At 36.2% G+C, this 14520-nt stretch overlaps 1 long non-coding RNA gene across 1 annotated transcript in view; it reads left to right on the top strand.

Moving 5' to 3' along the window:
* Nucleotides 1-14168, top strand: part of LOC135303324 (uncharacterized) — a 33748-nt gene extending 19580 nt beyond the window's left edge. The window contains exon 3 of the long non-coding RNA XR_010364790.1: nt 14036-14168. This is a non-coding gene — a long non-coding RNA (uncharacterized LOC135303324). The remainder of the gene's footprint in view (nt 1-14035) is intronic.
* The last annotated feature ends 352 nt before the right edge of the window (nt 14169-14520 follow it).

Below are 14520 nucleotides of genomic sequence, written 5' to 3'. Positions count from 1 at the left end.
TATTTTATAAGAAACACCCTCTCAAACCCAGATATTAAGGTTAAATTGCCAACTGCAATATCACTGTCCTGCAGTGTTAAATAAATAGTACATATTTTAGGACTGAAAGGATCAATCCAGATAGGAAAGACTATATCAGATCATAAATTCAAACAGACCAAAATTCTGCTAATCTTCTAAATTCGTTATTGTAGGATATTTAAGTATAGCACACATGTCCTCTTTATTGTCACTAATCACTCTCTTAGTCATGGTCAAGCTGAGGTAGGATATCAACCTTCAGAATCATAAGAAATCACATTATAATGAATATTCAGACAAGTTTGGCAGAGCGTGGGAAGTTGAATTGCTCTAATAGACCTTGGAAAAACATCAGACTCTCTGTAGATGTTCACCCCACCAGCTTTAGAAATCCTCTTATTCTTTTCTCGGGACAGTTTCAGCAATGCCACTTAAGGTTCTCACTGAAATTTTCCATGGGTGAGCTCTACATTTTACTGTGCCCATAGGAAATGTCATTTCTCATTGCCATGGCTCGAACTTTTATTTCCACCTTCTTCATTTCAGTTGTGTGTACATCAAGTATTCATTAGCTAACATTTCTTCCCTTCTTTTTTTTTTCTTTTTAGAAAGAATATATGTTTCTTTCCTTCTTTTTCTTTCTTTTCAGCCAGAATATATGTAAGCATGTAATCACTCAAATACTCTATGTAGACCTCGTAAGATGTTCTATTAAGTCAAAACTATGTCAAAGTGAAAATAACCCTTGCTTTACACACCAGATCATAAAAACAGCTTAGCTTCTCTTGACATTCTGGTCATAAGATTTTCTCATAAAAGTTGGAAATGGTACCAAACTTGTGATGAACCTATTAGTTCCTTTGAACAGCTCTAACCACCAGCAACAGGACAGAGGACTGTCCGCCACTCTTACCAGCAAAACTCTACAGGGACAATAATCAGCAAAGAAAAGACAGTGCTCACTTTTGTTTCAGTAGTTAAACCAAAAAGAACTGGAGTGAAAGTCCTCCTTACAGTTGACTATAATATTGCACACCTGTAGTGAAATCCTGGCCAGTAACTGCATCAGTCATTGTGCTTGCAGTGATTACCTTTTACACTATAAAAATCCAGTTGTACCAAGATTAATAAATGAGTAATTAAAGCAGATGAAAGAAAACATTATGCAGGCAGGAAATACATAAAATTAAAATATTGGGGGGGGGGGGGGGGGAAACAACACCCGGAAAACAAAAGAAATCTATAAAACAAAGATCTGAACAGGATCAAAAGAACTACCTGTGGCATTCACTTGTGATTCTCTCAATATACGATTAAAGATATCTCTATTTGTAAAAAATAATTTTAAAAAAGATACTCAGTTCCAATAGCTTTCTTAACAGTTAAGAAAGCTATTGGAACTGTTCTGAAACAAAGAAACTGCAGTACACTAAATGTTCAAGATGAATGTGAACACAAACTTTCTAACACCTCAGTAAATACTTGAAAGAGCATTACTCTAATATCTGTAAATCAAGGCACTTACAAATTAACCCCACATTCATTAAGAAGCTTGCTGATTTTATGTTTTTATTATCATTCTGATACAAGCCTGAGAACAAAAGTGCTTAACAATTCCAGTCAAATAGGATCAGGGCATTAATTCTTGTTTGGATGCAAGAGCAACATAAATCATCTGTTCCAGGCTAACAATTTAAAGAGTGCAGAGCGCATTATGTTAAATAAAGTATTAACACTGAGTTAAGAACAGCTATTAAGGGACTTTGAGAGTTCTGGCTCACATTACCTTACACCATTTTTTTTTAAATAACCTTATTCCAGTTTTTAATCCCATAATTATTCCATAACAGTTTTGTCAGAAAACCCCAGTTTCTAACCATATGTAGCTGTAAGACGTCATGTGAACTCCTTCAGCTGAGTTCTTATTCTTATTATCAGCCTGACCCACATTAATGACTTTTAGATATTAATGTATATATGACTTTGTAATTGTGAGATGATTAAATAAAGTGTACTTGATAATCTAAATTTCTGTGGTTTTTGAAACAAACTGCTGAAATTGTGAAGAAAAAAATCAACTTTTATTTTTGCGTGCACATATATACATCCACATATATACACACATCAGTATGTATTTCCCTTCACTCAGTCATTTAGCAGAATGACTTCTTCCCAGTCACTTTCAAAGTCTGTTGATCAACCTGAGGCTCTTCTGTTGCGACCTATAGGTTTTCTTTCCAAGACGTTTTCTCATGGTCTACTCCTAAATTCAGCGGACGTGCCAGATCTGCGGTTGTGCACACACACATACTGGATGTTGCCACAGAACTCATTAAGAGCTTTAGATGCTGAAAGTGTAAGAATTCCTTAGCAGTGAGGCTGATGTGGCAGCAGGGGGAACAGTGGGTGATGCTTTCATGAATTCATGGATTGGCTTGGCTTGTGTATCAGGTCAGACAGGCCATACCCATCACTCATTCTGAGCAGAATGCTGCTACCTTAATTGCTTGCGCCAAGATTTTTTTTTCACAGCCCCTTTTTTATAGAGTTTTGTTTTCCTCCGTGACACCTGTGATCTCTTTGAGTCAGAGGCAGGACTGTGCATGTATGACATATCTAGGGGGCATATGGCAACTATATTTGTTTACATAAATACCTATCTACAGAGAAAGAGCTCTCCAATATTACAGATAATTGATGTTTAGCTGGAAATCAGAGAAAGCTTTGGAAATTTTTCCAGTCGCAAAATGTTCAGATGGTCTAAACATTCAGTAGTATGGAACAAACCTAACCAAAGTAACTTCATGTTACAGTAGCAGTCAGACATGAGAAATAACAGCTTTAAAAAGGACACGTCTTACTTACTGTCTGTACTTTTTGTCCCTTCAGTACAAGAAAGACAGGGCCAAACTGGAGAGGGTCTTGCTGAAGAGGCTTTCCCCTTTGGATGGGCCAAGGATTGGAGCTGTACAGAAGACTTGGACTGGATGACCTCCTAAATTCCTTCCAGACACCATTATTCTGTTACTCTGATAGTTTTTCCAGTACATCTCTTCATTAGTAATTATTTGAAATATAACTGAATAACACAAAGAGAAAAAAGGTCTCAGGCATTATTCTGGTCTGTTCCATTTCCACCTTTTCCTTGGCCAGATTTTCCATCTGACATAACTCCATAAAGCTTTAAAGTAGCTAAGAAGGCAGCACCCAACCCTATTGGATTTAAGTACATTTGTCACAGAAATTGATTTGAACAATTAGCTGAATAAATAGATATAACATATCTTTTAGTGCCATAAAAGTGACATGACTGCAGGTAAATCATATGAATAATTACAACCAGAAGCCCAGGTTTTCCAATCACTTTCCATACATACTTTGAATTGCAGGGCTTTCTGGTGACTAATTTACCTTGTTTTGTAGAGAAATTAAACAACAGATTTGCAGTGATGGTCAAGCTGCAAGGTACCAGTGAATTAACAGCAAAAATAAACATGACACTTTTAAGAAACATTGAATTTTGCTCATCTTTGTTGAGTCTCACAAGTATTAATGTGAGCACAGTGTCAAGAGAATGAATTTTTATGTCTGCAGCTGAGATTAATTCATTCATGAAATGAAAATACTTTTGTGAAACAAATAAACCTTTCTTTAGGCGGAAGTGAAAGTAGTTTATAAAACCTTACCCAATCAGAGAAAATAAGAAAATTGCATGATTGAGATGACTGTTCTGATAGATTGTATGAACTATGATCCATTGTATGAACTATTTAATTTTCAAAGGATCTTTCCAAGCAGAGAATCTATGGGAAAATCAAATATGAACACTGTTTACATGACATGTAATTGAAATATTTTCATTTAACATTTTAGACATAAAATTATTTTTTAAGGAAAAACACCTCAGTTATATTGGAACGGTCCATTGTCAATTTGAAATGAAGGCTAAAATGGTCAAGAAATAATTGGAACAAAGACAATGTGAAATTTTTACCCTTTTTAGTGCATAGCTCAGTCAGCTTTAGAGCTGGGAAGATCCTGAAAATGTCTGGATATACTTTTAAATACAAGTAAAGAAATTGTTTTCATGGAAATTTATCTGACTTCCCAACCAGCTCTACATTTCACAGAAAAGCTTAAGTTTCTACAAAGCAGAATTTGCACTAATTATTACTGAGAAAAAGAGGACTACATTTTCTAAAAATAATAACCTGTTATTATAGACAGACTATCTGTCTAAAAAATTTACCAAAGGGGTTCTGTCTCTTACATCCTGCAATAATTTAATTTTGGATTTTGGATTTTTGACCTCAACATTTTCTTCTTTATATACACATAAATGTGTGTGCCTATCTGTGCTATCTGTGTCTTGTTCACTTTCTTTTCATGTATGTATGTAAAATAGAGGAACAAACCTGAGACAAACTCAAATAGATAGGAAAATTTGGTATGTCTGTTTTGACTGACCTTTTCTTTCTCCCATTTTAGTTTGGATTTTTTTTCCATTTAACACAATTATTTCCCAATTTACTATAATTATTTTTGACCTTGACTTTTCCAACAATTTTGGTAAGGCCTGAACTGTACAAGTCATGACTCTATGAACATGAGCCAGCGTGTTCTCTTGTACAGGGTGTTGTCAAACAGAAGGTTTGAGGAACATCAGGGTAGGGCTTTTGCACCTTTCCTGTTTCAGCTGAAAATTACTGTTGTGAAACGTAGCTGAACCTCTGCTTTGAAGAGCCCAAGGGAGAACACGCATATTTTTATTTCAGAACTCAGTTCCAACTTTGCCAAAAAATCCAGAAGTGTGCCCCATCACTGCTGGTTGCAGTCCCTCTGAACAGTATCTTCCCCTAGCTGTGTTGAAAACCCAGGTGTGAGCAAATCCATTTGGAAATGCCAGGAGAAGAGACAAAAAAGCATTTTTGTATTTCTCAGGTCACTGTTACACCAGACTATGAAATAATGCTACTGCTTCAAAATGTTTTTAGACACTCAGTTTGTATAAGCACACAGTTTGGTGGAATACCTAAGGATTGTCAGCCTGGAAAAATAGTGAGGATTCACATGCTGGGTTACTAGGTCCAGCTTCCACTCACATTCACATCAGACCTCAGCTTCTAGGTGAACCAGAGCAAGTTGCCAAGAACAAGGTACAAGAGATAGCTAGATGTTTTCCAGCCTGAGGAAAAACCTAGTTCAGATGGGTGCACTCTGAAATTTGGACCAGAGAGCAGATCTGAGTTTTTGTTGTCTGGTCTCTGCTTGCATGAAACACAATGAAAAATTCAGATTCTTACTTGCATTTGCCATAACAAGGCTAATATAGAGTAAAAGATGAACAATTTAAAATAAACCTCACTGAATCTTGGTCTAAACTGGAATAAAACCCCAAACAAGTAAAAACCAGTAAGACTAACCATAAAAAAGATGGATAGAGTTACTTGAGCAGTGTAACATTACAATACTAAGCACAAAGATTATGGAGCTCCTTTAGCTTCCAGAGCTTACCCATTAGACCCATCTATTCCCTATATTTTCATATGCCAAACACTGGTCCTTGGAGACAGGGAACTTATTTTATTGGACAGACTTCCATAGATTTAAAGTGGAGTTCTTCTTGGCTGAATCCTACATGTTAGTGTGAGAGACCAAAAGGCTCATATGGTCATATCAAGCCCCATGGGGGTGAACAAAGATGTCCTTCCCAGACCCTTCAAATCACCACAGATTTGCCTATGACACAGAGATAACAACACTGCAATTAAGTTCACTTCAGTTACATGGAGTTGAAACTACTGTTTAAAAATATAAATAGGGGGAAAATGGAGAAGAAAGTAACAGCCTTTTTTTTTGCTGAGGTAGGAATTTTCAACACATTTGCATTTCAGTGCATCAACAGACACATCCACGCTAGTTGAAGAAGCGTGTTGCCGCATCACAACAGCTAGTTTCTTTCTTTGTCAAATAATATCACATAATGTGCTCAGTTTGGGTCACTTGCTAACACAGGAAGAGAAGGAGCTGGGGCCTTTGTGAGAGTGTGTTCATAAAAGGTGTTTGTTCTGTATATTACATCAGTTTTCCACTGGGGATGTTTTTGTTCTCAGCATTCCTCTCCCTGAACCAATTTGGAATCAATGCCTCATCTTCTGCCTCTCTTACATCTTGCCTTCAGAGTGTTCTCCTTAAGGAAATTATGCATGGAAATTCCTTTTTAGGAGCTTTCATTGAAACCACAAGTCTGTATCTGAAAATATATACTACTGAAAAATTTTGCCCAAAGCTTTGTCTTGGATATATAAAGAAATTATAGGTGTGGACCAATTTTTGAATTAGCATGAAAACTGCTTTTATGTGCATATGAGAAAGGCCTTTTGAAACATCTTGCCAAAGGCTTTTTTGTCTTCTGGTTGTTATAAGAAAACATGGTTGCCCAAAAGAAAAAACCTGATCATGGTTCCACCTTAATCAGATTCATGATCGTGTCCTAATGCAATTTGTCTTAATCCATTTCTAAGGAAGACAACCATTTATGATGTGGAAAGACATGTGGGAATAAATGTGGCTATATGGAAATCCCCTGAGTCCTTTATTTACTATATTTTACCAGTTCATAAAAAAAACTAATTACATTTTAGAGAAGAAGGCATTATAAATGCAATGTATATTCTAATACAAAACCCCTCTACCCGGGTGTCCTACAATCAAACTGTGCTCAGTTTGCAGTCTCACAGTGCATTTTATATCTCTGTTGCTGGCTTTAGAATAATGATGCCACGCTTAACACATTACAATCCTGATCACATATTTCAGCACATAGCTGAAAGTGGTGCTGTGCTTGTTTTGTTTGGGGATTGAATGCCTTCTGGTTAGTGTGGCAGCAAATTGCCCTTGCAGCAAAAGAGATAATTACTTGATACCCACAGAATAAATGAATTAATACTTGTGCAAATATCTGTACATTCATCCACACACAAACCCCTATATATTTATTTAGTTAAAATTATGTGCTCCAGAGAAGGAAGGGACAGTTCAGTGTGTTCAGGAATGTGTTTAGAGATACCTACCCCAACACATGTACATCAGGAAGCGAAGAGTGGGATGGGAAAGGATACAAGAAAACACTTAAGAGAAGACTTAGCTTTCTACATATGAGTTGTCCCATTGGAATTGTGTGAATAAAGTTAACCATAACTGTTTTTGAGAACTGAGGTCCTAAAATAATACAGAGGAGTTCCAAATGCAAAACGATTTAAGTTTATTTGCACAGAAATTCTTTCATGTACTATTTCCCCCCATACGCACACATTAAAATATTATAAATGTTATTGTTAAGAAAAAATTTGCTATAAACATTACTGACTATAATAAATGCCATAAACCTGGGGCAGGTCAGCAGTGTAAATAATCAGAGTCTTTGTATTTACCCATTTGTAATAAATAGGAGATCACGTAATCATGAAATTATAATTATCCAACATTTCATCATTTACTTTTTACTTGAAAAGTTTGGGAAAGAATGTTTTTCTTTTGCATGCTCGCATCTGTGGATGATCATTTGTTCTTAAGCTAGTGAAAACTGAAGTCCTAATTCAAGGTTTCTCATCTGCCATAATCTTTTTATCAGGTGACTGGTTTCACGTACTGGAAAAGTTGTGCTGATGAAGAAACATTATTTACATGGACCTAATAATGGACTTTTTTTGTTTGCTTGCCTGATGAAAAATAGCCTTCCATCGAAGTTAAAGTTTCATTTTATGCAGGGCTTCAAGATAGAAAAAATTGACTCGGCTCCAACCTGGAGCTAAACTTAAATAGTGGAAAGACTAGTGAAGGAAAATTCCATTATTTGTTCAAAACACATTGATCTTATTTTGTGCATCTATAATGTTAAATAAGACAAATGGGAATAAAACAAACTGAAAACATGACAAAAATTAAAAATGTTTTTGAATCCTGCAATATTAAAGCAACATTTCAACATGAAATTGCTTTTAAGATTTTCTGAAGAAAAGCCATATTGGAAAGAGTTTTACTTTTTATAAATCAACATATTGAAAAGTAAACTTTCCTCAAAATGTCTAAAAAGATAGAAAATTAAGTCCTTTTCCATAAGACAGAATGTTAGGTTTTCCTTTTCTGTTTTAATTACTTACTTTGAAACACAAAGAAGTGAAATACATCCCCTTGATGTTCTAATGATTTTCTATGCAGTACACCATAAGACTGGAAAAAAAATGATGGAGTCATTGAAACATTCTCGTTACCACTATGAATTTTGGCATTCAGAAAACTTCATGCCTTAGCAGTATCAACAGTCAGAGATTCAAAAAAAACTTCAGGTGTGAAAAAGGAGCATTGTAAGAGCAACTTTACTGGTAAAACAAAAGGACTAAGATTAGATGCCTCCTGATGCATAAGCAGAATTTGAAGTAATTCATAACTGTGTGAAGTTTAGTGTCCAAGAAAATACAGTCTCCAACATGTTTACAGTTGAATAGAAAAGGAGACATAATAGATTTTTTTTTTTAGTACACTGCAACAGTAAATCTGCAAACTGAAGTCCTAATTAATGTATTAATCAAAAAGTGCAGCAACTAAATCCGTCTAATTTCAAATTACTACGTACACAAAATTGAAAGTGCTCTCCTTTAATTTTTGTTGCTGTTATCATCTTGGTTTGTTGTGGGATTTCACTTTTTTCCCTACACTGGAGACCTTGCTTTTATCTGAAAAATCATTTCTCCCCATGTATTTGGTTTTAGTGTTTGGCATATATATCTTACACATATAGCACACCACATGTAGGCCTTGGTCTAGACAATAACACTGGCCAAAACTTGTACTCATATCAAAAAAGCAACTTTTTAATATTGAAGAATTTTACAACTAGTACAGAATTGGTGTGTTGTGAGCTGACAGGCAATGAGTATTCAAAAGCAACAAATCTAATCTGAGAGGAAAATAAACTGGAGAAATTTTGGAAAGAAAGGTTGTCAAAAAATGGATATTCAACACTTTCTGAAATACTGCCTTCTTTACACTTGATACCAAAAAAAGGCCCAAGTAACCAATTTTTTTTATATTATATTTTTTAAAAAATATTTAATTTTAGATTTATTAAATCTGAAAGTTGCAGACATAGTTTTTGCAAGCTTAGCATGCTCAACAAGTAACTCTGAGTGCCTTTAACAAGACAAGACTGATTTTCCTATTGGGAAGATTAATTTCTCATTGCTGTTGTTGTATAAGTACAGGCCTGTTTTCCTTTGTAATAAATAAAGCTGAAGTCAACACATGTAACCACTGGTATAATACCTGCATGTTGTGAAACTTGCCCTGACTCAAATCTGCTTAATGGTTTTCCACTGAAAATTCAACATCTGCCAACACCACACAAATCTTGATAACTGATGTCATCATGAACCCATTAAGCCTTGGTTTTTAACATGTTAGGAAAACAAAGGGTTTATGGAAGACTGCTAACAGAGGGCTAAATTCTGGAGCCCTCATTTAACAGTAGGAATTGTTATTTAAGTAAGGTGTGAGTAAGAACATCTTAAGCCTGGTAGAATGTAAGCAAGCTCTTGTTCCACATTAAATTTAATTAACCAAGCCATTCATGAAAATGACACCGTAAGATATGAAACCTGTCACTACAAATCACCTTTCGTCACTGAGGCTGATTTGGGAATGCATGTCCTGCCACACCAGCTACTAGCTTTGATGTGTCACAGCTGTGATACTGCAGCAAGGAAAAACCATTTAAATAGAGGGAGAGCTTTGGAGGAGTTAGGCATTTTCCCCTAAGGATCTGAAACTTCTCAGCAAAGGCCATCCAGAGATACACACTGAATAAAAAGGTCTTCATACTAAAATCCCATAATATGCCTGCAGGATCCCTGTAGCAGTAGCTAAGGGAAAAACTGTGTAGTGTTGAAAGAAGAAGGAGCATCTATCCAGATAAAGGAGGAATCCCGAGTTATCTCTAACATCCATACACCTGAAACACTGATAGTGCCTATCCAGCAGTTTGTTTCCTGGGCACAGAGGTGGTTAATCAAAGTTACAGCCTCAGACCTGTGGGGGAGGGAAAGTCACTTAATTAATGTGCCAGATATCCTTGCCAAAGCTTTTGCCAAGATTAGGGTCAGATTGTAAAGAAATCTCCTAGAGAAGGATAATTCTCAACACCTGCGGGCACTTTTATTAGCTGCCTGCACAGAATAGAAAACCTTATGTTAAAGCATTTTGTCTCTGCTCTACCAAACTGACCTCACATGCTTTTATCTGGACATAACCATAAGCAGATTTTAAAGCAGGCTACAGACGAGTTTGCTAATGGGCGAGTGTTCTGTGGCAAATCGACTCAAATAAAGTAACCTGTGGATGGAAGCAATCATATAAAGCTGTTCAAAAGGGGATGCCGTCAAAACAAGGGCAGGTTTGGGTGCACAGAGGAGGAAGAAAGTGAGAGAGATCACTAGGATTTTTAACATACAGAGGAGGCACCCACCTAAGGAAAAGTTATGCTAGATCCAGGTTCGGACCACCAGAGCCAAACCTTGGCTTTGTTAAGAAGAATAGAACACTTCCTGCAAACCTCTAAATCTTTTTCTCCTGACAAAATTTCAGCAGTGTTTTTTGTTTGTTTGTTTGTTTGTTTTGGAGTTTATGGTTTGCGTTTGTTTGTCTGTTGTTGCTTTGGGGGATTTTGTTTGTTTGTTTCTTTTTCTTTTTTTTTCCAGAGACAGTTGATTCTACAACATTGCAGAACAAGGTTCAAAAGTTGAATGCATAGCCACAATGCTTCTAAGGAAACAAAACCTCAGTAAACACCTGATGTGTTTAAAAACATATTACAATAAATCTAGGAAATTATTATGTTTTGGCAATGCATAATGTAACTCCTCACTAGAAGAAATTCAAATTAATTTAAGGTATGTTTTTTTCCATATTTGGTTGTGAAATAATTTGTTTTTATCTGAAAGGAACAGTTACAACTGTCTGGTGGAGGCTTATGAAATTGTTATTCACTCTTGATCCAGTGATATGTATTTTCAGCACATATAAACACACAGACACATGCACAGACATGTGCAACATTATTTCTGCAATGATTTTTGGCAGCAAAACACGAATTCTCAAATGGTCATAGTTCTACACAGTTTAAACTGTCTCTCTTTAAGCTGCTTTATCCATTTGAATTTTATTTTTCTGTGGTTCAAAACACCCCTACCATTTTTCTACATAGAAGAACAGCAAGAGGGCTCTGATTTCCATTCTTCTGGTGCTAACAAAATACAAGTACTGGCAATTATAAAAGAAACATCTGTGACTTTGGAAAATATAGTGAAAATTTTCAGCTTTTTCAAGAAATAGTCTTGAAACATTGTCCTGAGCTTTGGTGGTTGCATCACTGCTCTGGTTGCATTTTCTCATTCCTGTCTCATTTGCACCAGAATCCTTTAAAATAAAATGTTAATGACAATTCACAGCCCTAATTTCAGGTCAGATCCACCCCTCTTCACTTGGGCTAACCAGTACCTCATTCTGCAATTAGCCTAAATCACCTAAATGGATGATTATCATAATAATGACTAAATGACCAGGTATATCAGAAAACTGCAGTGACTCTAAACTTTGACTCCTTACATTTCTCCTTACATTTTTTTCCTAGCAAACATCACAAAAACAGTGAATCGCCCCAAGTATCGATTGCCCTTAACCTGAGATGGGGTAATTTATGACACTGTGCAGTCAGTGTTGCATGCTATAAAGTGCTGCATGAGGTATGAAGAGCAGAATTCTGGCAGAGCCCTGCCACTTGCAGACATTTGCAAAGGAGTTGCAGAATCAGATGCTCATGTCATGATCCTAAAATTTGGGAGGAAAGGCCCTCTCACAGCCTCTGAAAATATTTGCCACTGATCTAATGGCTCACAGGCTAAGCAATTCCTGGGCAAATAAAATATATTCGTTCAGAGCTGATACTGATTTTATCTTTCAGGAAGATGAATATAGTCTTAATTTCAACTAACTGTGCACACTTTAAACACTATAAATCTCTAACTATTATTAGCTTTTACAAAGCAGATAATGAAAAAAAATCAAGTGCAGTGGAATATTCCTAAAAGTGTTCATGCTTCTCCAGGAAGGTAAAACTTCTACTAGGGGTCTGAACCACAAGGAAAAGAGCATTCCAGCACTCTCCACAATCCAAATTCAAGATGATGGCCTTCTCCTTCCATTATGTTACAACTTACAATCATTTTAAACCTTTCCTAGGATTTTACTTTGAAAACAATTTGGGGTATGTATATGAAAGAGTACAGATATTGATCACCTTTTTAAAGACAACTTAATATCTAAGATTTTTAGTACAATAAATTTCAAAGACAGCATTGCTGATACAAGTTTCTCTAGATAAGACCTAACTATTTGTTTTATTACAAACAATGGAATATGAAACGATCCAGAGAGCTGAAAAATGTAACACACTTTTGTGTTTTGTGGAATTTGCTCAGGCCTCAGTCCTAAAGAGTGCATTCATGAGAGTTTTACACCTGACTAGTTTCACCAGTTGAGAGAGGGTTAAATGTGAAAATAAGTGCCTGCAGGAACTTAAGGAGCAGCACAGGCACTGAAAAGACAGGATAACCTTGATGGGCAAATCACAGAAATGTTCCTCCATGAAAATAAAAAAAAAAAGTGAGCCTGCCATAATAGCTTCATGAGTGCAAATTTGGCAAGCAGAACCATGGAGGCTGACTGTAGTTTTTCCACTATAAGCCTGACCTGTAACTCATTAACCTACCACTAAAACAGTATTCACCTCATATTCAGTTATTCGAAGAACTCAAAGGAAAAGAAAACTGAACTGAATTTTTATTCCACTTCCCTGGAAAAAGGGCAAGCTATGCCATATGTGCAAAATTTCATAAACACTAGAAAAAGACTAAAAAAGAAACTATGAATGACTTATTGAATGTGTTCATACAGCATTCCATTTTCTTTTTTTTTTTTTGTCCACATTAACACCATTGGACTGTAACTCTACTTTCATATTTTGTTGTTCTCACATATATGTAAACCAATCTTCCTGGAAACCAAGACTGCAAAGGTTCAAGACCAATGATAAAACTTCATTATTTCCCTGGGTACTGGCCATCTGCCCTATTGCCAACACTAGCATTTCAGGGTATTTCTGCAAACCCTGCAGTTACACCAAAATCACTTTTAAATCTTTTCCTAGAACCTGAGATCATGGATGGCTGTTAGTTTAAGAAGTCTTAATGGGAGCCATTTCACCAAATACTAACATTGCTTTCTATTTCATGGGATTGCACACAATTCAAAACAGCCTTCAACTTAGCCCATGGTGGTTGTTTTTGCATGGGTTTATCAGTCTGTCTAAGTGAAGACAGTTCTATAAATAAAACATTAGGGTTTTTTTAATTCTTCCTGTTATTACCCTCATTAGGAACACAGAAAGGTCACAGTATGTGAAAAATTGTGAAGCATTAGATTAGACCCCTTACATGGGAATAAAACCAGTACTTCCCAAATTCCTTCAGGAAACTCAGATGAGTGGCTCATTGGAAAACGAACTTCACTCCAGCTTCCCAAACAAGTATTTGTCATTTATTGGACGACTTTAAGGTGATTTTTTTCCTCTAGTCTCTGTATGAACCTTCTAACTAAAGCACTGCAACTTCTAAATAAGGGAGAATAGGTCCCTGCAATCTTGGAAATAAAAGTTTATTTTTATTTTCCTTAATACAATACAGTTTTTCCTATCTTAAGTCTCCCTATCTCATCCTTCTAAGGTCCCTGAGTTTTCAGGTTGCCCTTTGACAGTAGAAAAAGGTGCCCAATAAGTTACCAATGCACACAGGCTAACCAAACTATTACCCTTCCCCCTCCTCTGAAAATTGTCTAGATAATACATCACCACCACCATCAAAGATTTCTAACTTCTACTTTGCTGGTTTTTGTTTCATTTCAGACAAGAGAAGACTCTGCTTGCCTTAAAGACTGACTGGTGTCTTCCAGCCTTAGTAGCTGATGTAAAGAGAGACAATGCTTCTTCTTACAATCCTGGACTTACCCTGCAAGTCATCTTGGAGATTAGGAAGCCTGCGGATTTTTCTGGGAAGAATGTTTCTTCAGCTTTTACTTCCACACTCCAAATAGATGTAATAAATTCTGCACAAACACAGATATGCATAACTCTTATATGTGACTAGTTTTCAGAATCGATAGCAGAAATGCAACCTATGGTGATTTGTGTTTTTAAGCTGAATAGCAGAGGCTGATCAGCACTGAATTCACAGTCTAGAGGCAAACCCTTTTTACAGGCAAATTACGGGACTGGATGGACAACAAGAGCACTCTCTTCATTTCTGCAGGATTTTCTCTACTGCCTGGTCTAGTTCTATAAAATAAGACCTTCAAATGGAGGGGCAGGACTGTTCCTATTCAAGGTTACAA

This window comes from Passer domesticus, chromosome 1, assembly GCF_036417665.1.
Source record: "Passer domesticus isolate bPasDom1 chromosome 1, bPasDom1.hap1, whole genome shotgun sequence".
NCBI classification, from domain to species: domain Eukaryota; kingdom Metazoa; phylum Chordata; class Aves; order Passeriformes; family Passeridae; genus Passer; species Passer domesticus.
Note: the sequence above shows the minus strand (reverse complement) of the source record. Positions and strands in the feature narration are given on the sequence as shown.